Genomic DNA, 20,188 nt, shown 5'->3' with positions numbered 1-20,188 from the left:
TGACTCCCGCGTCCTGAGTCCGACTACCTCTGCTTCCACTCCTGCTGCCGTGGCCCTCTTCCTTCCCCCTTGCTGTATCTTTCTGTTAGTTTTCTAGGTTCCTATATCTGGGAGTTTCCCCAAAAAACCAAAGAGGAAAACTTTTTGGAAAAAAATCTATCAATTTTTTTTGTGGTACTTCCTCTTTCCCTTCCCATTGAGCATTGAGGTCACACTTCCCGCACGTGAGCCAACCCCGCTGATAAACTCCTGTTGACAAGGATGGAAGATCGCTGCCTGGAAGGAGGAGGGCTCTAATGAGAATCAGGTGACACAAGCCCCAGATGCCTGCCTTTGCTTCCGTTATTTGGTCAGTGAGTCCCTGGCCTTGAGTTCATTATCTGGGCAGGAAGACAAAACAAACTCACACGGAGCAACCAGAAGAGCAAATACAAAGTGTCTCAGCAGGGCAAAATGACATGGTTGCAGTGGAGTCCAAAAGCCTTGAGGGGCAGGGGTTCAAGGTGTGACCAGCGTCATAGGTCCCCATCCAAAGAGTCACAAGGCCAGGAAGGGACTTAAAAGTGTCCGATGCTGATGGCTGCAGGGAGCCATCAGGGGCTTATCTGGACAAGGTGACATCTACTACTGCTCCAGCAGAGCAGGGACACGGGCGCGGCGGATGTTGAGGGCACGCAGTTAAACACAAGGCCCGCTTTCCGGCACCGGGGACAGATGCACGTGCTGGTGGAAAGGGGCTGGCGTCTGCTCGTTAGTCAAGGTGGGGCTGCGGGCTCCTGGGACTGGCTTTCTCATGATGCTCTCTCAGAGGAGGCAGGAGGTGGGGTCTGCAAAATGGAAGCGGGAGGAGAGCTGAGGCGGAGGAGGGGCGTGGCTCTTCTGCTCCCCTGGACCGAGAGCCAGGAGGCTGGGTTCAGAGCTGAGCTCCAGTCGTTTGTTCCTTGCGTGTTTATTAAACATGTACTACAGGTGAGGCACCGCCCTGGATGCTGGTCCGTGCTCTCCTCCCGGGGTCGACATTCACCCCAGAACACTGTCCCAGACCCAAGGCATCCAGAGCCTGTTCCTGAGCCTCTTTCTTTGTAAAGGGGAGCAGGGGTGAGGATCCGTGATCTGCTGGGTAAACGCCACGTGGGACCATGTTGCTTCCTCTCACACTTTGACTCACTGGCTGACTGGTCCTGACAGTGTCCTGAGCGTGGGGTACAGAGGTGACTAAAATGAAGCTGCCGGCCTCCAGGCCAGTGGGCACGCAGACCGGCGAACTTAGGAGTTAAAGGAGACAACACAGGGGAGGCTGCCCTGCAGAGAGGGCTGCCCCAGGCTGATGTCCAGAGTGGGCTTTTGGGATCTCAACAGCATTTGGCACAGTGGCCCACCCAGCGCGCCTCCAGCAGGAAGGCCTGAGTGAAGTGGGGTGTCGAGGGTGCTGAGGGGCCAGTTGGAGGGAAGAGCTGGGAGTGGGGCCCTGGGGCGGGAGCCAGCTTCCCCCCGCCAGGTGGGGATTCTGGCCACAGAACACCCGGCTGGCTTTGAAGGGGAGCCCTGCTTGTCCTTGTCATCCGTGTATAAGAAAAATAAAGAGTTGGGAGGTCTGAAGAGGACCTCCTCCTGAACTATCATGAAAATAAACGGGGCCGATCAGAGGAGTGGAGGGGACACTAACCCAGAGAGCTTCCTCTTGGCAGAGTGGAGGGACTCCATCCTGGGAGCGTCCTCTAGCCCCTGACAGATGAAGTTCTGTCAGCGAGGGTTTCATCCGGCTTCACACGGAGGGTGAATGTTCAGGTAAGACTAACAGGTGGCCAATCCTGGACCAACAGGAGGACAGCCAGGATGGGTCTCTTAACTCCCTGGAGCTGTGCCCTGTGAAGGCATCCCCGGCCTCTCCAGCCTTGACTCCCTAGCAGATCAGTGCCTGATCTGTCCCATCCCCCTCCTCACATGTTTGCTCATCCATCCACCAAATACCTACCAGCGTCTCCATCGACCAGCACCGCAAAGCGCTGATGGGAACAGGAAGGCAGTACGACCTGTGGTTGGTACCCTCCAGAGGCATGGCTCAGCGGGGTTGGTGAGCAGAGGACAGGACGGGACAGGACAGGAGTTAGGGGCTGATCTAGAGGGAGGCTTAGTTTGCTCCCTTGCAGGGCTGGGAGGCAGAGATGATGCTTGTGTGTCAGGACCCGCTCTGCTTTTCAAGGGGAAGAGAGTCAGTTCTCCCCCAGAGCCTGCAAGAGGAGTAACTAAGACCCAGGGAGCACCTACAAGCCGGAAACTGCTCTGGGAGAAGACGTCCGGCTCAGCCTCCTGCCCCCAAAGCCCCCAGCAGTGTCCAGGGTCACTGCCCACAAGAATTGTTTGCATTTACTCTGGGAAATGGCCAGTTGGATAAAAGGGGCCTAGGTGATGGACCTCGAGACTCTCCGCCTGAGGTAGACTGACTTTGTCACCACTGGGAACAGTTCCTTCACTGCATCTCCATCTCACCTGAGTGGTGGGACTCTGGAAGAGCTGCAGGGAAGAACTGGCCGAGTCAGGAGGCCAGTCGCTTTGTTATGCTTCTTCTGAACTTGTGTCTAGGGAGTCTCTGTCCACGGGGATCCAAAAGCAGCTCCCTCCATCACAGCATCCTGGGCCCGGAGCAGGTGGCGGCAGCTAGACCAGCACCTGAGGCCTTTCACCTGCAAGCAAAGGAGCTCGGCTCTGAATCCAGTCCAGTCTCCTGGTTCTCAGTCCAGAATAAGAGCCACCCACCTCCTCGGCCTCAGCTCTCCTGCTGCTTTCGTTTTGCAGAACCCAGCCTCCTCCCTCCTCTGAGACAGCATCGTGAGAAAGCCAGACCCAGGAGCCTGAAGCCCCACCTTGACTAAGGAGCAACCCTAGCCCCTTTCTGGCAGTGTGTGCATCTGTTCCTGGTGCTGGAAAGAGGGCCTTCCGGGTTTTATTGCGTGCCCTCGGTGTGCGCCTGCGGCCCTTCTCTGCTGGAGCCGTGGTAGATGTCACCCTGCCTGGATAAATCCTGGATGGCTCCCCGCCACCTTCCCAGCTTGGTTGGGGAGGGGAGGGAGTGGTGGGAGGCAGGACTCCTGTTCCTTGGCTCCTCTCAGTTTGCCCAAATGTTTCCTCATAGAGCAAAACTGCTGAGAGTTCTACATTTGTCAACATTCCTTCGTGAAACTGAGAAAAATAACATTTCAGGACAAGTTGGACAGTGAGCTCCACATTGCCTGCTTTTTGTTGCCTATATAGATCCTGGAATGGAGAAAAAAATTAAGAAACAATTACATACCAAGTGATACTTGAAAATATTTTTCTTGTAATACTTCTATATCCTAAACATTTTAATGTATCTATTTTCTTTCTGAATAGGTTCATGTTGGTCTGCTGACTCTTCTCAGAAAGGACTAAATCTTTATTTCAAACATATGTATAGAATGCTAAAATGTCCTTTGTAAGAAGATGGTGATAATTAATAGTACTTGTTTTTTAAATAGCTTTGCCTAGCAAAATTAATGTTGGCAACCCTACAGTTGTTCTATATTATTACTGAAATTACATTGGATTCTGAAGTTTATATAAATTTGAAGCTACCAAGTTTTAACCACTGATAAAAAAAATAAGCATGGGCTATATTTGTTTAAAGTGTTTCAATTCAATCAGCAGGTTGTAAACATCTACCCTACTTTTTTTTTTTTTTTTTCTTTTTTTAAGCAAGACTATGGACATAGAACTCTCCTGGAGCTTACCATAGTGAGGAATGTAGGCATTGATTACAGAGTAATTCCACGAGTGGAAAAGCACAGAGGGCTGTGGGAGCTTATGCCAAGAGAAGCCAGACTTCTGGGCTAAACCTTGACAGCCAAATGGCCAGCTGAAGCCAAAACCCAGCAGTCAGGGAGACCATGGCTCAGCATGGCTGGGACCTAGAACTTGGCTTCTAGCAGGGGGCACACACATCGAATAGCACCCTGGCCAGTTTTCTCTTCAGGACCTTGAGGAAGAAATGAAAGTCAAGGCTATGGGGGAAGTTCTTAACTTCTGTTCTACCTCCTTTGGAGAGCCAGCATGTTGTGATGATTCCGGCATAGGAGCTGCATCATAACCAAATATGATCTTGGGCAAGTCCCTTAACTGCTCCTAAACTAGGAGTGATAGCAGTGCCCACCCTGAGGGGTTTTGCGAGGATTAAATAAGTGAGTTTTGTGGACATACTAAGGGCTCATAAATGGTAGCTGCTATATTCCTACTGCAAGAAGGGCCTAAAGGTTGCGCCCAGAGATATTTGGGTTAGATGTTTAAATGGACCTCTAGATTAGAAGGCCGTGAAATCCTAGATTATGTAGTGGAGTCATGGCAACCAAGAGACTTTAAGGCAAAAAACAAACCACAAACTATCTGTGGTTAATTGCTTATGGCCCCCAAAAGAGACAAGAGTTGTGTGCAATGACTTCTCGGGATCTCTTCCTGCCTACGGGCTCCTGGAATGCATTTTAGCCCTGGCCTACCGGCCAGTTTCTAAGACTACAATAGTGATGTCCACTGCCATTGAGAACCCTGGGAACTGCTCAGTTCCAACGTCCAGCCATATAAATCTGATAAAAATAGGAGCTGAAACACCATCCTGGAGTTGCTATTTTTAAAAGTGTTCTGAAATGCCGGATTGGGTCTGTTTCTTCCTCAAACAGCAACCTGCCGTTCCCTCCTCCTGGTGGGCAGGATGCTAACATGGCACGTGTGAGGGACGGGGGCCAGAAGCCTGTGAGGCACATGTGTCAAGCAGCTCGGCGCCTGCCACCCACACCCCTGCCTGCCAGGGAGGAGCCGCGGGCCCTGGGCCCCCCAGCTCCAGATGCACCTGCCCCTCCCACGCCCCTTGTCCTCTGCCTCCTCCCTCTGCTCTGAGCGAGGGCCCTCTGCTGCCCCAGCAGAGCGGTGTCCTCCACTTCCTCCACAGCAGAGCCAGAGCCAGAGAGGTAAGGGGGGGGGGGGGTTGGGCAGAGGAGGTGGGAATGGAGGCAGCATGGCTGAGAAGGGGACCAGAACCCAGACCATGGACCCTCAGGTTGTCTTCATGCAACCTTGGCACAGCTCACCTCCGACAGGGACGGTCTCAGGAGCCAGAGTCCTGCTTGCCCCACCACATGGCCTCTTGCTGAGCCACTCAAAGTGCCTTGCAGATGGGCCGAAGAGGGGCCGGAGAGGCAGAAGGGGCTCCAGATGAAAAGTACCAGAATCCTCCTGACCCATGGATGACGGGTTCTAGGCGGCTAGGTCAGCATCTGGCTGTGCCATGGAGAAGCCGGAGGGGAAAGATCATGAGTCAGCACATTGTGGCCTGAGGGGAGAAGTCAGGATTACAGTTAGCTTCTGGCACCCAGTCACCAGGCCTGGGATAAACTGGAGGAGGGTGGGGATAGGAGATCTGAATGCAGCTTATAGGACAGAGGAGGGATTCCACCCGTGGAACAACAGCACACACTTACATAGCACCTTGTACTTCCAGAGCAAATTCAGGTCCACTGCCTGAGTTAATACTAACAACAGCCCTTTATTATTTTTTAAAATTTAATTTTTTTAAATTTATAAACTTTAAAAAATTGAGTTATAGTCATTTTACAACGTTGTGTTACAGCCCTTTAAATTGGCACACTTATTTCATTTTCTTCCAGTAAGAAAATTAAAGTTATTTAGTGACTGAGGCAGAGTTGGAAATCAGGTCTCCAGGAGCAAAAGTGGACCCTTCTGTTCTGTTTTCCCACAAAGTGAAGCTTACGTGGTTCACAGCGAGAACTGCCAACTGTGTGGAGATCTAGTTGACTGAAGTGCAGACACTGGGCTGATTCTCAGCTCAGCACTGCCAGACTCACCCAGTCGCTCTGGGTGGATGCTCACTCCCTTCGGGCCAGGTTTCCCACCTGTACGACAGGGAAGCGATTCCATCTTCCTCTAGCCTTACCCAGGGCAGGGACTTAAGTCATTGTGTTCTTTCTCCCTAGCTTAGTTCCGGACCTGGAGCTGATATACAATAAATATTTGTTGAGTGAATACCTGACAAAGGCACAATTCAAACATAATTAAGTTAGACATGGGCGAAATGCAGAAAAAAACCTCTGCCCACACAAGGTGTGATTTAGGAGGGAACAGTCACCTATGGAAGAACTTGAGGCTGTCTGTCTTCACCCTGCTTTCTCCACTTTGTTCACGCAGGGTAGAGCTTTCTGTGTTATCTGTTCTCAGCCGATAAGCAGTCCGTCCAGTTTCAGGTGAAATGAATCTTGAACTGACACTTGTGACTCCTCTTCGGCAGTTACACCTTATACTTAGTCACATCCTGTCTTGCCTTATTGTTGAATGGGAGTCCACCGTGAGCCTTCTCTCTGTCACTGGACGGTGAGCTTCCTTGGGTGGTGGTGGTGATGGTGGTGGGGTGTCTTACACTTTCCTCTTAGCCCTGGAGCCCCCAGCATCGGGCTGTTCACACCGAGGGCTCAGTAAACACTAACCTATGAAAGAGAGTCTTGGGTGCTGAGGACTGTTCTGTGGGTGACTTCTGAACTGTTACTGGCCTGAATAGTTCCCAGGTTTGATTGCGGTGTGTGGGCCCCAGGAACTAGGGTAGCGGCCTGATGGGGTTTCCCCCGGAGACAGGATGCCTGGCGCCTTCAGTAAGGAACAGAAACTGAGACGCTTTCTCAAGGCCAAGAGAGGGTGTGCAAAGAGGGATGTAGAGGGAACAGTGTGGGGGCAGCATATCTGGAGCAGGGCAGGGGAAGGGCCCAGGTCTCTGTCCAGGGCACCTGGCCACTGTGCATGGTGGGGTGGCCCTCCCTCTTCAGTGCCTCGCTTTCCTGCGTGAGGGAAGGATGCGGCTCACCGTGTGGGAGAGCGGAGAGCCCTTTGTTGGGTCTCATTGTTCCCATGAGGGTGTGCAGAGGCTGCGCTGGGCACATCCATTCTGGTGCCACTCACAGGCTGCGCCCGCCAGAGCTCTCCCCTCACCCCACCGGCCTCCTCTCCCGCCCCTCCGCGCCTGCCCGGTCGGTCGACCCCTCCGCGCCCCTCGCGCCCGGGCCCCGCCGCCCGCCCTCTCCCCCGGGCCTCCGCGGCTCCCGCACCATCCCGAGCCGCCCGGCAGCGGCCCCGCCCGCAAGCGGGATAGCCCCTGCCCTTCCTCCTCCTCCACCCCGCCCTTCCTCCTCCACCCGCCTGCTCCCCAGTCGGCTCCCTGGCCGTGTGCGCAAGCGTGTCCGGCCCCTTCCCCGCCCCGCGACCGGGCCCGGGCCCGGGCCCCCGCCTCCCAGCAGGCGGACTCGCCCGCTCCCAGGCCGGCCCCGCGCCCGGGACAGGGACCCGGCCGAGCGGAGCCGCCGCGCCAGCGCCGCGCCTCCAGCGCGAGCGCCTAGCGGATCGGAGCTGCGCGCGGAACTGCCCTGCCCCGCCCCGCTCCACCCGCGAGGGTGAGTACGCGGCGGCCCGGCCCGTCGGGCCCGCGGGGGAGGGCGGGGCGCGCCTCCGGGCCCTGCCGCCGGGTGCCCCCCCCAGCCCGGCCCGGCCCGGCCCCGCGGCCGGGGGAGCTGGTGGTCGGGCCGGGCACGTGGGCGCCGCGCGGGGCCGGCTCCCGGGGTGGGGGGTGGGGGGCGGCCACAGCCCCGGGATCCCTTTCTCTGGACCGCTTTTCGCGGGAAGCCGCTTCTCTTTGCTCCCTGCGAGTGAGCGAACAGGACGGTCCTCTTCTCTGGAAAGTTTCTAGCCGCTACCCCTGCGCCCAGGCTGGAGAGGCGTCCCCACCTTCAGCCGCCTCTGAGCCATGGTTTCTCCCCACAACTGCCCTACCACGTCCAGGAGATCCATGGGCTGGCTCTGCTGGAGGTGACAGGCTTTGCTGGGTCCTTCTGTGTGCAGGAGTCCCAAGGTCGCCAAGAAGAGTCCAAAGGTGGGGGCTGCTAGCTGAAGGCTGGCCATGCGAGGACACCAGGTCCACGTCGTGGGGGTCTTTGGGCCTAGGCTACTGTGCCTCAGAGCTGCTTGGCTGGTGGGCAGTGGGGAGGGATGGGGTTGGGGTGAAGGTAGAGTACAGAGGGGCCAGAATCCATGGTAGCAGCTGTCTGCTCCGGGTGCCCCTCGGGGGCCCCTGCCGGCAGGGACCTCCCAGGCATCCCAAAGCTTCCAGCACGTCTGCCTCCTCCACTCCCAGTCTTGGGGGAGGCTCTGTCTGGGCCATCCGAGGCCTGATCTACTGCTGCTGCTCCCTCTGTCCCACAGACTGGGTCCTGAGGGCCAGGGGAGGGGGCTCCTACCAGAAGGCTGGGGCTCTAGGCAGTGTCCGGGTGCCCAGCTGTGCCCGTCTGACCTCGTGACCACCCACGGGCTGGCACCCCTACAGGCTTCTCAGGGAAGCCTGTGCTTTCCACCGCCAGGGGGGAGGCACAATGTGGAAGCCAAGTTCAGGCCGACTTATTCTTTGCGGAACCTTGGGAACGGGCCTGGTCTGGCTGGGGTGTCCCAAGAGGCACAAACCAATGCCGCGCTCTCCTGAACGGTGCTGTGCCGCCCACCAGCTCCAGGCCCTGGCCCTGGCATCTGTGGGGAGATCGTAAACGAGCTGATAGGCGCTGAGCGCTGTGGAAGGTGTCCGCGCCAAGGCAGAGGTATGTGCGTGTTTGCTGTTAGCAGTGTTTCTCTCACACTCTCATTCCAGAGCTGCCCCATAATTCTAGAGAGTGTGCCTGGGAGATGCCAGCTGTTTGGGGCCTAGAAATTAACTTCTGGGGTGTTTTCTTGTGCTGGGAGCTGTGAATACCTCCTACCTGAGCCGAGGTGGCCCAGGTCCCTCTGAGCTGTTCCCGGCCCTGCTTTTGTCTCCACTGGGAGTGCTCTGGTGCCTCGTCCTTGAGCACCAGTGTGCTAGGTGGGAGATCTGAGGCTGTTCCCTGGGTCCTAGATCTCACTCTCGCAGCTGAGGGAGAGACAGGAGTGGGGACCATCCCCCCCCCCCCAGAGTCCAGGTTGACAGGAGTTAGGAGGAGAGGGGTGTTGGAGAAAGGAGTTCAGAAAGTAGAGTGAGTCTCCTGCTTGGGACGCGAGCTGAGAGGCATCTGTGGTTGTGGCGTGAGCTGCTGCTCGTGGCCACAGGGCCCCTTGCCGGTGAGTGGAGGCCCAGCTAAGGAAGCCCTCGGTGCCTTCTGGGCTGTCTTCCCTTCCCTCCCCTCCCTTGCCCGCTTCCCTACTCAGAGCACTACCTCAACCCCCACTCCTCAGAGACGGAGTTCTTTGGTCCTTCCGCCCTCCCAGACATTTTAGAGTCCTAGGATCCAGTTTTCTGGGCAGAGCCGAGAATCTGCTTTCAGAATTGTAACAAATCCTGAAAGGACCCTCCCTTCTCCAGCTGTAGCAGAGTGGCCAGACCTTCCTTCCTGTGTCCCAGCTTAACCTGTGGTCATCTGTGGCTAACCGCCACTGGCCTCGCCTCTGCTGTGCACCGGCTGCCCACCCAGGCCTGGGATGGGCACATTCTGGGTGAATTCCTCCTCTCAGAGCAGCTTAAAGGTTTGCCCGCTCTGTCTGGGGGAAGGGGGACCCTCCACCTCAGAATCATACAGAATGGTTCCAGCCACCGGGGACACAGAGCCCCTGCCTCCTGAAGGGGACCCTTCAGATCAGTGTCCCAGAGGGTCCCACAGTGTGAGGCCCAGACCTACAGACTGTGGCCAAGACCTACAGACTGTGGTCAAGGCGGCCACCGGACCCCGCTCCTCGGGGGAGCTGGGGAGCAGGGCACCCAGAAAGCAAACAGACCTCCCTCCTGATTCCTCAGCTGCCCCGTGGCTACATGATTCCCTGCAGCCGATTCCCTGCAGCCGCTGGTTGGTTTCTCCTGCCCCTTGCCCTCAGGGTCCTTCTTCCTTCTCAAGACTCATGGCCTTGCCCTGAAATTTTTGGTTTCCTTGAGGAAATGACTAGGGCAGGTGGGTTGCGCTGGCTGTGGTTATTAATTCCCCTCTCTCATTTGTCACCCCTTCCCAGAGGCCCTCAGCACTTTTGCATGAGTGTTTTGAGTACCCCTGGAAGGGCTGCTGGCCACCTCTGGCCTCAGGTTTCCTCCTGACCTCTACTACATTCCCTGTGTGTGTGTGTGTGTGTGTGTGTGTGTGTGTGTGTACACGCTGTGACGCACTTTATTCCACAGATGGAGGAAGTGGTCAAACGTAGCTACAAGTGGGAGCAGCTGTACATGATGCCTGGGCCCCAGGCAGGTGCCATGGGCCCCCGACTGGCGCCCATGAACCTAGCAGGCGGTGGACTCTGCCACGGGTGTGCTGGGTTGATTGCTCTTCAGAGTGAGGAAGGCCATTCAGAGCTGCAGGTTTTCTTTTAGTCTTGGCCCCTTGCCTGGGGACCAGGAGACCTACTGCTGGATCTCTGCCTCCCCACCCCTTGCGAAGGCACCCTACAGAGACATGAGACCGCTCTGGAGCCTGAGGCCCTGGCTCCTGCCGCAAGCCCCGCAGGGAGGAGAGCGCTGCTGCCCGGGCCAGTGGGGTGTGTGTCTGGGCTTTGAGGGCGAGGAAGGTCTGGGAGTAGGATGGTCCCTTCTTCCTGGCGGCAGCTTCGCTCCAAAACCTGAGTGGGTCAGGGGCTCCAGGATCTTACCTTCCCTGGGGAGGTGGGGTGGGGAAGATGGTTGTGCGAAAGAGGACAGAGAGCGCTTTGCAGAGGGCTGGGCCAGTGCGCCGGAGTGTCTGCTTCGGCTCCAGACCCTCCTGCAGGGTGTGGGTTCCACGGCCCGCAGTGATGCTCCTAGGGCCTGTGGTCTGACCCGTGTCCCCTGGCCGGGCAGTGGCCGTAGATACCTGTCTTTACAATAGAAGGGACTTGGCAAATAACAGAAGTAGTGAGCATTTAACTATCAAGCTCTTACTAAAAGTCTGGCCCCATAAACCTGAAGAAAAGAAAGTGCTGAGCTGTCCACTTATTTACATCACTTCAGGTGAGCTCACACAACCCTTTCTTTAAACCCATTTTTAAATGAAGACAAGATTAAGCCACTTGGCCAAGGTCACACAGCTCCTAAGGCACTGCGCTGGGACTCACACCTAGGCCTGTTTCCAAAACCTGCACTTTTCAGCCCCGTTCTCTGCTGCCCCCGAGCTCATCTTACCCTGCCCTGTGATCCGTGAAGGGGCTGAGACCCAGAGGTGTGGAGAGGTTTGCTGAAGGCCACAGGGTGGTGGTGACAAAGGGGGGACACGGCCCTCCTGATTCCCAGCCCAGAGCTCTCTGCGGTCCTGCATCCCACATCTGGCCCTGCCGGTCCTGGCGCCCCGTCCCCTGCGTCCTGTCCCGGCGTCCTGTCCCGGCCTCTCGAGCTGGGCAGGGTCGGGTTTGCCTTCCTCCCTCCTGCTGGGGCCCCTCCCAGCCCCTGCCAGGCCCCCACCTCTCCCGCTTTCCCGGCCCGTAATTGCTTCCATCTGGCCTGCCCGCCGGCTCCTATTCCTTGGAAAGGCAGCTCCCCGGCTGCCGCCCACAAGGCTGCAAGGCCTCATCCGGCAACCACGACGACACGTGGGGAAGGGGAGGGGTCCTGCGGGGTCTGTGTGCCAGGGACCCTGGCAAGGTGGCTGCTCTCGGCCCCTGGCGTCCCCAGGTTCCTGCCAGGTCACAGCAGCTTTGCTTCCAGGCTCTCCTGGACCCCCGTCCTAGCCTGGCTCAAGGCCAGAGAGGCTCCTCAAAGACCCTTTTCTGCTCTGTCCCACCCTCAGGCCGCCGCCACCACAGCCCTCTCGGCTCGGGTCAGGGGGTGGGAGGCCTGGTTGGAAGGGACCACAGGAGAGACGTGGGGGCCAGCAGGGGCCAGCTTTGGGAACCCACTGCTCAAGGGTCATGGGAGGGGAGCAAAGCAGGGGACAGACGTGGCAGAGGCCGAGGGACCTGGGAACCCTGGGCAGGTGAGAATGGAGCCTGCTTGTTTCCTTTGGTTCCAAGCAATTGACTGAGAACCAGCAGAGCTAGACATGAGGCTTTATATTTTGTCATGATATAAAATAAAACTTGTAGGTTTAACAGTGCGTGCAGTGCTCTGTTGACTTCCTTGCCTCCGCTAGGTGGGGAGGGACCCAGAGGCGCGCCTCTGCCTGTGGAGGAGCGAGTGCCTGGTTGCTGAAGATGAACAAGCTTAGACCCATGACCTTGACAGGGACCCCCAGAGGAGATGCAGGCATTGGAGGGGCATGTTTGTGGTGTGGGTGGGTTTGAAAACTTTCAGGGCCTTTTCCTCCCTGAGATTTTCGGGTTTGGTGTGAGCTCTGGGAACCTGTTGGTGACCGCCGTGTTCTTCATGCCTGGAACGATGTCTAGCAAAGAAGTGCTCAGTAAACATTTGTTTGATGAACAGGAGGAGGATGTAGATTGGGTTTTCTGACCTTGTCTTCTCTGTGGCCCTGCCTTGTTTCCCCTTTTTCCTGGGGTGAAGAGAGTTTCCCTCTGACATCTGAGCTGTCTGTCCCAGGGCCCGGCCCCGCAGTCTGTTCAGACACCAGAGAGGCAGGCAGGAGCCCGGGGGGATGGACAGGAGTCGGCCCCCCCTCCCCCCTCTCCAGGCCAGCTGGCCACACTCCTGCCCCCATCTGTTGCCCTCCTCAGCCCAGCCTTCAGGTCCTTGAACAGACTGGTCCTTACCTCCCCTCCTGTCCTGACGTCAGCTGTCCCCTTATTTGGGTCCAAGAAAGGCGCCCTTGAGAGGGGGTGTCATCTCAGGAGTGCGGGCTCAGGAGGGGGCGGTTCACCCCTATTCCTGCTGGGACCCAAACAGCTCCACTCTTATTCCTGCTACATACTGGGTGTCCACATGAAATTTCATTTGAAAGTGGGACAGAGGGTGTCTTGGCCTAAAAGCATTTTTATTTGAAAACCCCCGTTGGGCTTTGGTAAGGCTGTCCTTACATTCCCCACAGCATGTTCTCAGCTCCCCGCCTCTGCTCCCCTGTCCCCCGAGTAGCTTGGGTGCTGTCAGCAGTCCGCTCTCTGGATTGCATGTCCTTCAGCATCCAGCTCCAGCCTGTTCTGAGGCCTCCCCGACGGCCCTGCACACTTGTCACTTACTCTTGCACCCTCACCCCCCCCACAGGTCCTAATCTGTCACATCAGGGGACCCTGTCCCCCAGGAGCCCAGAGCGGCACAAGCCAAACCAGACGGGTGGGCGAGGGCAGGGCTCTGAGACGGGTTGTGTGCTTTGCCAGGCTGCAAGGCCCTGGGTCCCACGTGGAGCCTTGGTCTCCTCCTCTGAGTAAGTGACGCTTTTGAATGAGAGTGCATTTCAAGTAACATCCCAGCGCCCGGGGCCCAGCTCTGTATATGCGGGTGTGTTTTCTGTGACTCAGGGTGGGCCCAAGGCTGCCTTCTTTCTGGGCCAGGAAGTGAGGCAGGTAGACTGTCTCCTCTGTGTGCTCCCAGCTGTGTGAATTGGGTATGTCTGGGGCTTTATTGGTTTTCCATCAGCACATCTGATAATCGGGCTGATAGCATGTGGGTAGCTCACGGGGCCGTGGTGCACAGCTGACAGGCATTGCGAAGTCCAGGCTGCTGTTAGACTGCAGGGCAGGACTGGGACTGTCTCACCCCCGTCATATCCCCAGCACCCGGCACCGCACTGGCACACAGCAGCCTCTCAATAACGCTTTCTTTTTGCAAGAAAGGAGCTGAGACTCAGAAAAGTAACTTGCTGTTCAAGGTCACAGAGTGACACTCCCCCAGGCAGGGGCTGCCTCAGGAGGGACCCTGGGCCTCCCTGGTGCTCCCTCTCACCCTGCCCCTGTCTGTCCTTTCTCTGAGGTCCTGCTCTATCCTTCAGGTTCCAAGATCCCCTTCCCTGTCCTGCTGTTCCTGGACCCTCTTGTCCGACTGAGAGGGTGTGTGGGGGCTGTGGGGGGTGTTCGTGGAGTGGGGGCACTCTCGCAGGCTGTGTGGGGCCTTTTCTCCACACCGCCCTCCTTCGTCTGCTGTGCCCTCCTTGGTCCTTTTCCTCTTTTTCCGACCCTTCTGCCTTCCCTCCCATCTCCTCCTCTAGATTTCTCTCACCTCCATCCTGGTCACCTCTCTTCCTTCATGTCTGCCTCCTCCTCTTTCCTTTGCCCTCCACCCTGCCCCACCCCAGGCCTCAGCATCCACGCCGTCCTGCCTGACGTGGCCGCTGGACTTCGGGTGGGCTGGGTCGGGATAGTGCAGTTTCAGGAGCACTTCTTGTTGGCAGCTCCAGCATTTTTGAGGCGGATTTGGTAAAGGGGCAGTGCCTGCCTGAAGTGTGCAATGCTCTGATCTTAAGCTCAGCTTCCTGGGCCCTCACCCACCTCCTTGGACATCTTCCTGGGCAGGAAAGCAGAATCTCATTCCGGAGCCAGAGGGTCTCCAAGTGCTGGCTGGTGGAGCTTCTCTGGCCTCTGCCCTCTGCCCTCTGCCCTCCTCTCTCCAAAGCAGAAGCTTTCCCCCAGTGGCACCTGCTGGGATGGAGGAGGCTGGCCAGAGCAGAGAGATTTCTGCTCAGATGCCTTCCAGGTGAGCACACATGGTGCATGCGCACACGTGTGTGTGCACATATAAGTGTGTGGATGAGTGTGTACATGGGCTGTGTGGGAGAGAACACGGACCTGCATCCACGTGTGGATGCGCTGGTGGGAGTCTGGGCTCCCCTCTGGGCCTTTGCCGTGCAGCCCTGTTCCCAGCCCAGAGCTCTGCTCTCTGGGCTTTGGGGCCCTGGCTTTGCACCGAGGCTTTGTTCTGTCCTGGGGACCGGCTGGTCCCCTGCTGTGGTCCCACGCAGTGGTGACTGATCTCTGGCCACCCATTCAGTTGCCTGGGGAGCCTGGGGCCAGTGTTTGCCCCCACCTCCCAAAATGGGGGCGCGTGGGGGCTTCCTGCCCGGGATCTCGACCCTGCCAAGGCGGAGGGAATGGGGAACAGCTGCGCTGGCCGATCCCGGCTCCGTATGGATTTGGTTTGACAACAAAGCTCCCTCTGTGTGTTCTCAGGACCCTTACATAACTGGGGGCGGGGGAGGCAGGCAGGAGGAGCTGGAGATGGGGACAAGGAGACACCAGGATGGGGTGGTTGGAAAGGGGACAGGGACCCGGAGGAGAAGGAGAGGGAGGGCAGTGAGAGAGACCAACCATTGAGAAGCGGGGAGCGTGGGATGAGGGAGGAGAAACACTGACCCTGCATTTCTGCTTCTGGCCTCCTAGGGTGGGAAGAAGCTGCATTTCCAGGTCCTCTGACCCTGTCCTGTTGATGCCTGCCTTCCTTTCTGGAGCCCCACCTGCCAGCCCTGGAGCTGCCGAGGAGGGGGCTGTGGGCCTGTCTGGGAGTGAGGCCAGACAGGGTTTGGGGCTGGGCCGGAGAGGCCGTCCTCACCCCGCCCTGTAACCGATCACATTCCCTTAAGATGGGAACCCTTCTCCGCTGGTGCCCTCTGGCCTCTGTTCCCTCCTCCTGGGCCCCGGACCTGATCCCAGAAGCCCCTCTGGCTCCCTCTTTGTAGGGCCGCAGCCTCTGCCTGTCCTTGTCGAGCAGCCCCGGGCCCCCGGCTCCAGAGCCTGGGCCCCCCCTCAGAGGCCCTGTGGCCCTGCTCCCTGCAGCCCCCTCCCTCAATAGTCAGACATTCTCTTCTCACCATCACTGTCCCTGCAGTTGTCCAAATAGAGGGAGAAGAAAATGTTCTCTTTCCAGAACAGCTGGACTGACAGGCCGGGAAGGCCAGGTGAGCTGGCCAGGCTTGGGTGTGTTCTTGGGGGTGAGTGGCACCCTGTCCCAGGGCCCTGATCCTGTCACTCCAAGCACAACGTTCTTGGAAGGGGCCGGGAGGACGGGCGGGTCCTCTGGACTCCCACCTTCAGATGGGGCCAGGGCCCCTGTGGTGACTTGGTCCCCTGGGTCTTCTCCAAATCTGTTCCTCCTCTGTGCCTCCGTTTCTCCAAGGCTTCTGGCACAGGCTTCCTTGGAGAGAGCCCTGGATCTGGCCCAGAGGGTGGTGTTCGTCCCCAGCCCACAGTGGACTCACAGCTCCTGCTCTTCCAGCTTGAGAACAAGGATGGCTCCTGAGAGGGCAGAGTGGAGGAGCTGCGGGCCAGGCCCAGGATTAGAGGAGACTGAGGTTGTGTGCCCAGGGACATCCTGTAGGACCCCAGGCCAGCAGCTCTGGGGAGAGGCAGCGTGGGCGAGGCCCAAACCGGCTCAGCAAGCCCTAGACCTGGAATCCTCAGTCCCCGGGCCCTGACTGCCCGAGTCCTGCCCTCCCTCCAACACCGCCACCCCCAGGACTGGGTGCCAGGACATGCTGGAAATGCTAATGCCTTGGGGCTTGAGCAGTGCAGAAGGTGGCAGGGGAGGGCCTCAGAGTTTCCTGGATTTGTCTGTGGGAAGATCAAGATTAGGAGCAGGTGCACAGAGGCTGGGACAGGCCAGGAGGATGGTGACTGAGTGCTGGGTGCTGTGCGGTGCCCTCCACTGGGGCAGGGCCTTCTGCCCCATGCCTGCCCTTGGCCACGGGCTGCCCCCGGACACTCCCTTGTCCCCAGACACCCCTTTAAGGCTGCATGTCCTCCTCCTTTGCTTTTCTGACCCCCTACACCCCACCTTCCCAGGTACCTCTCAGCTTGAAAGGGGCAAGGCTCTCTTTCTGGGATCTGGGCTTGGCTGCCCCAGGGCTTCCCTTTACTCAACTTTTGGAGGTGAAGAGATCCCCAGAGGATTGGCTTAGCCACTCCCTGATCCTCTCGCAGCTCCAGGCTCCCTGGCTGGTAGCCCAAGGGACCTGAAACCTGACAAACAAACTGGGCTGGAGCCGCAGCCGAAGTTGAAGGAACCAGCGGGCAGTGCCCTGCACGAGGGATGGGGGAAGAGAGCGGCCTGGCAGAGGGGGCCCAGCAGGCCCCGGACGCTGTATGTTGAGGGTGGGAGTGGGGTGGGCAGGGAGTGGGGGAAAGGAGTGTGTGTGTGTACACGTGTGTGCGTGCGTGTGGGGGTCACCACGCTCCTCTGCTCTGGGGTGCACTCTTGTGTTTGAACAGGGATCCTTGTGTTTGTGCTCAGAGTTGTGTTTGTAGGTTTTCAACACAGAGGGTCTGAGTGGTCCAGAGCAGAGTTGGCCTGAGAAGGTCTTCAGAGTGTCTTCCGGTTGCCTCCTGGCTCTGGGGTGGTTGGAGCTACGGGTGCTCAGATCTGCCTCCACATTTCCCCGCAGAGGCTGGTGAGCCCTGGGTCAGGGGGGCCCTGGGGCATCTCGGACAGCCTGAGCATCAGCCAGCCCTCCTGCCGGCAGACCCACCTGCTCTGCCCTGGGTCCTGTCCCAGAAGGACGGTTGCTCAGACTGGAGGGTCTGCACCTTCCCCAGCAACACCTAGAACGCTGGCTGCCCCTTCCCTCTCCTCATCGTTAACCTTTACTTCAGGGAGAGTGTGTATACAGCTCATTCATAGAAAGTCTTACCAATGCAAAATGACCTCAAAAGGGCCTCTCTTATGGCTTCTCTATTCCCGGGGGACAGATGCGGGATGTGGGAAATGGAGGTCTTGTTTTCCTGGTCTGTGGCTTCATTTCTCTTCCAGAGACCCCGCCACAGGGGCCTGTGCTGCCTGCCCCCCACCAGCCTGCATCACCCTCTCCTTTTGCCCTAATCCGATCCTTAGCAGCTCTAACCCTGTTGGGCTCCTAATAGAAATTAAGACGTGCACTCTCTCGTGCTGACACCCTGCAGCCTCCTTCTTTCAGAGCCACCGCTGCAGGCCAGTGTGCATCACAGTGCTGGCCAGGGGTTCTGGTGAAGAAAGGAGGGAGGCTCGGGTCCTACAGAAGCCAGAGCCCTACTGGAACTCGAGGTCAGGGGAGAGAGGTTTCTGTGCCTGAATCCCTGCTCCCAGATACTCCAAAACGTTACCGTGCCGACAGCCACCCTTTGTGGTTAGAGCTGGAATTTCATCCACTTCTACAGAGATCCCCGGACTGACCTGGACTGTCCCTGCTCCGGAACTTTGGGAGTACCAGCTCTGGAGAGGGGACGGCAGCTAGCAGAGGGAACATCGTGCTGGAAATGAAGTGGTGTTCCAGTGAAGAGGGCTCAACTCTGGAGCGGCTGTGGGGAGGGGCTCTGCGCTGGCAGGGGGTCTGTGGCCATGCCCCACTGCGACGGCTTCAGGTGGACAGGTCAGGGGCCTGGACACCTTCTCTAGGAGGGGCTGCACTCAGGAAGGGAGAGCAGCTTCTCCAGTGAAGCCTCATGCCCCTCTCCCCCACCCCTTCCTCCTCCCGACCCTAGCAATGCACCTTGAACCTGGCTAGGACGCGGGATGCACGTTCAGTGCAGGGCAGAGTCTGGGTGTCAGTACCCCTGTCCCCCCGGCAGCTGCACGTGCCCCGTTTAGCGTGTGGGGTGGACCCAGCGGCTAGGAGTGCTGTTGTGGTTGTGGTTGTGGTTGTGTTAGCAGGTGGGAGCTGTGGACCCCGCCCTGTGCCGGCCTGGGGCAGACCCTCAGTGGAGAGGGGCACCCAGGGAGGCCCAGACCAGGAGTCTCCTTCAGCTGCCAGGGCCAAGTGCTTGCTCTGGGCCAGGCTGGTACTGAGACTGCGGACTTTCCATCCCAGGGGGTGTTTTGAGGCTCCTACACCTCCCAGAACTAGTTCTTTTTTTTTTTTTTTTAACATTTTTAAAATTGAAGTATAGTTGATTTACAACGTTGCATTAGTTTCTAGTGTACAGCATAGTGATCCAGTTGTATGTACATATATATGTATATATATTCTTTTTCATATTTCTCGTTATAGGCTTATACAAGCTATTAAATACAATGTCCTGTGCTATACAGTAGGACATTGTCGTTCATCTATTCTGTACATAGTTTGAATTTGCCAATCCCAAACTCCCAGTTTACCCCTCCCTCCCCGCTCCCCCCCACCCCACCCCATAACCATGTTTGTTTTCTCTGTCTGTGAATCTCTTTCCTCCAGAATTTTTTCTTGCTCCCCCCACCCCATTTCACAGCTGAGGAATCTGAGGCCTAAGAGATGCAAGACCTTGTCCAGACTGACCCCAGGCAGCTCGCCCCAGTCCGTGGATGCCCAGAGCTGGGCTTCTGGGCAGTTCAGACCGCTTGAATTCTTTGTTTCTGGTGACCCTGGGACCCTTAATTTATTACTCATCTTCCTCATCTGTAAATCAGAATAAAAGAGGACTACCACGTAGAATGTTTTAAAAATTAAATGAGATTATGCACAAGAGCTGCAGAACCGCCCCAGGAATCTTTTAAAAATGAATCCAGAGTGTTCCTCTGTCAATACCCTCCAGTGACTTCTGGGACCTTGCATAACGTCCAGGTTCCCGGAGTGGCCTGTGACATCCTGGACTGTGCAGCCGGCGGCTGAGCTGGCAGCCCTGCTGGCCCTTCCTTACTCACTGTCTGCAGGCACTTTGCACTTGTTTCTGCTCCTCATACCCGGCAAACCACAGGCTCTTCTTTAGGCCTGGAAACACACCCACCTCTGTGGTCTGAGGTCAAGAGCCGGCTCCTCGCTGACCCTCCCTCCCAAGGAGCTGCCCTGTCTCTGCTCCACGGCCCCGTCCTGTTGGCCTCACGGTGTGTTTCGACGTCACATTTTCTCACTCACCTCTGTGTTTGTCAGGTGTGTCTCCCTGCCCCCAGGCGTGCCCAGGCCTGTTACCTGGTTTCCTGCCCTAGTGAAGTCCCCGCATGCAGGCCCGCACGCCCTGGCGGCTCCGATTTCTGCTGAACGGCCCAGCTTCACCGCGTCCCTGGGGGCCTCGGGACCCCAGCCTGCCTTGGGACAGGGCTGTTCCTTCTGACAAGCCCTTCGGAGGAGCAAGTGGGGAGAAGGGAGGTGTCCCCGTGGCTCTCCTGACCTCACACAGGGCTAATCCTCAGGGCGACCTCACTGAGAGCATCACCCTGCTGGCCTAGGTTTGGGAAGTGGGTACGGATGGCCAAAGGTGGCAGGACTCAGTTCCCTACAAACCACTTCTGCTAGTCAAAAGGGTATCTTTGTGCATTCAGAGGAAGTGATGCACACAAAGATACATATGGATGGGTTGAGTAGGCCAGCCTCCCCGGGGCCAACCCCCGGTCTGTGGACACTCAGATCTTTGCTCTGGGCTCTTTATAACTTGGCAAAGAGACTGGAGGAGGGTT

At 57.6% G+C, this 20,188-nt stretch overlaps 1 protein-coding gene and 1 long non-coding RNA gene across 17 annotated transcripts in view; one reads left to right on the top strand and one right to left on the bottom strand.

The window, feature by feature from the left end:
- Positions 1-496: 496 nt before the first annotated feature.
- On the bottom strand, positions 497-7,119 carry LOC106729237. 6 transcript variants are annotated; one of them, XR_004316860.1, is made up of 6 exons: positions 6,152-7,119; positions 5,097-6,018; positions 2,865-3,255; positions 2,491-2,684; positions 1,667-2,152; positions 933-1,192 (listed from the first exon to the last, which is right to left on the bottom strand). It is a non-coding gene; the product is annotated as an uncharacterized LOC106729237 (long non-coding RNA). The 6 variants fall into 6 exon arrangements; XR_004316861.1 differs by lacking the exon at positions 2,865-3,255 and having other exon boundaries at positions 1,667-1,811; positions 1,976-2,152; XR_004316862.1 differs by lacking the exons at positions 933-1,192; positions 2,865-3,255 and adding an exon at positions 497-827.
- Positions 7,120-7,282: 163 nt separating this feature from the next.
- Positions 7,283-20,188, top strand: part of ST3GAL4 (ST3 beta-galactoside alpha-2,3-sialyltransferase 4) — a 33,182-nt gene continuing 20,276 nt past the window's right edge. For 2 of the 11 annotated variants that reach the window (XM_032472385.1, XM_032472381.1), the window contains exons 1-3: positions 7,330-7,460; positions 7,846-7,936; positions 8,562-8,651. The gene's annotated coding sequence lies outside the window, so the exon portion shown is untranslated. Of the gene's footprint in view, positions 7,461-7,845; positions 7,937-8,206; positions 8,652-15,240; positions 15,750-20,188 lie in introns of those variants that run through there. The other 9 variants (XM_032472386.1, XM_032472382.1, XM_032472384.1 and 6 more) reach the window with 8 other exon arrangements.

The sequence above is a fragment of the Camelus ferus genome, chromosome 33, assembly GCF_009834535.1.
Source record: "Camelus ferus isolate YT-003-E chromosome 33, BCGSAC_Cfer_1.0, whole genome shotgun sequence".
In the NCBI taxonomy this organism is placed as follows: Eukaryota; Metazoa; Chordata; class Mammalia; order Artiodactyla; family Camelidae; genus Camelus; species Camelus ferus.
The sequence above is the reverse complement of the archived record's forward strand: the minus strand, read 5'-3'. Positions and strand labels throughout refer to the sequence as shown.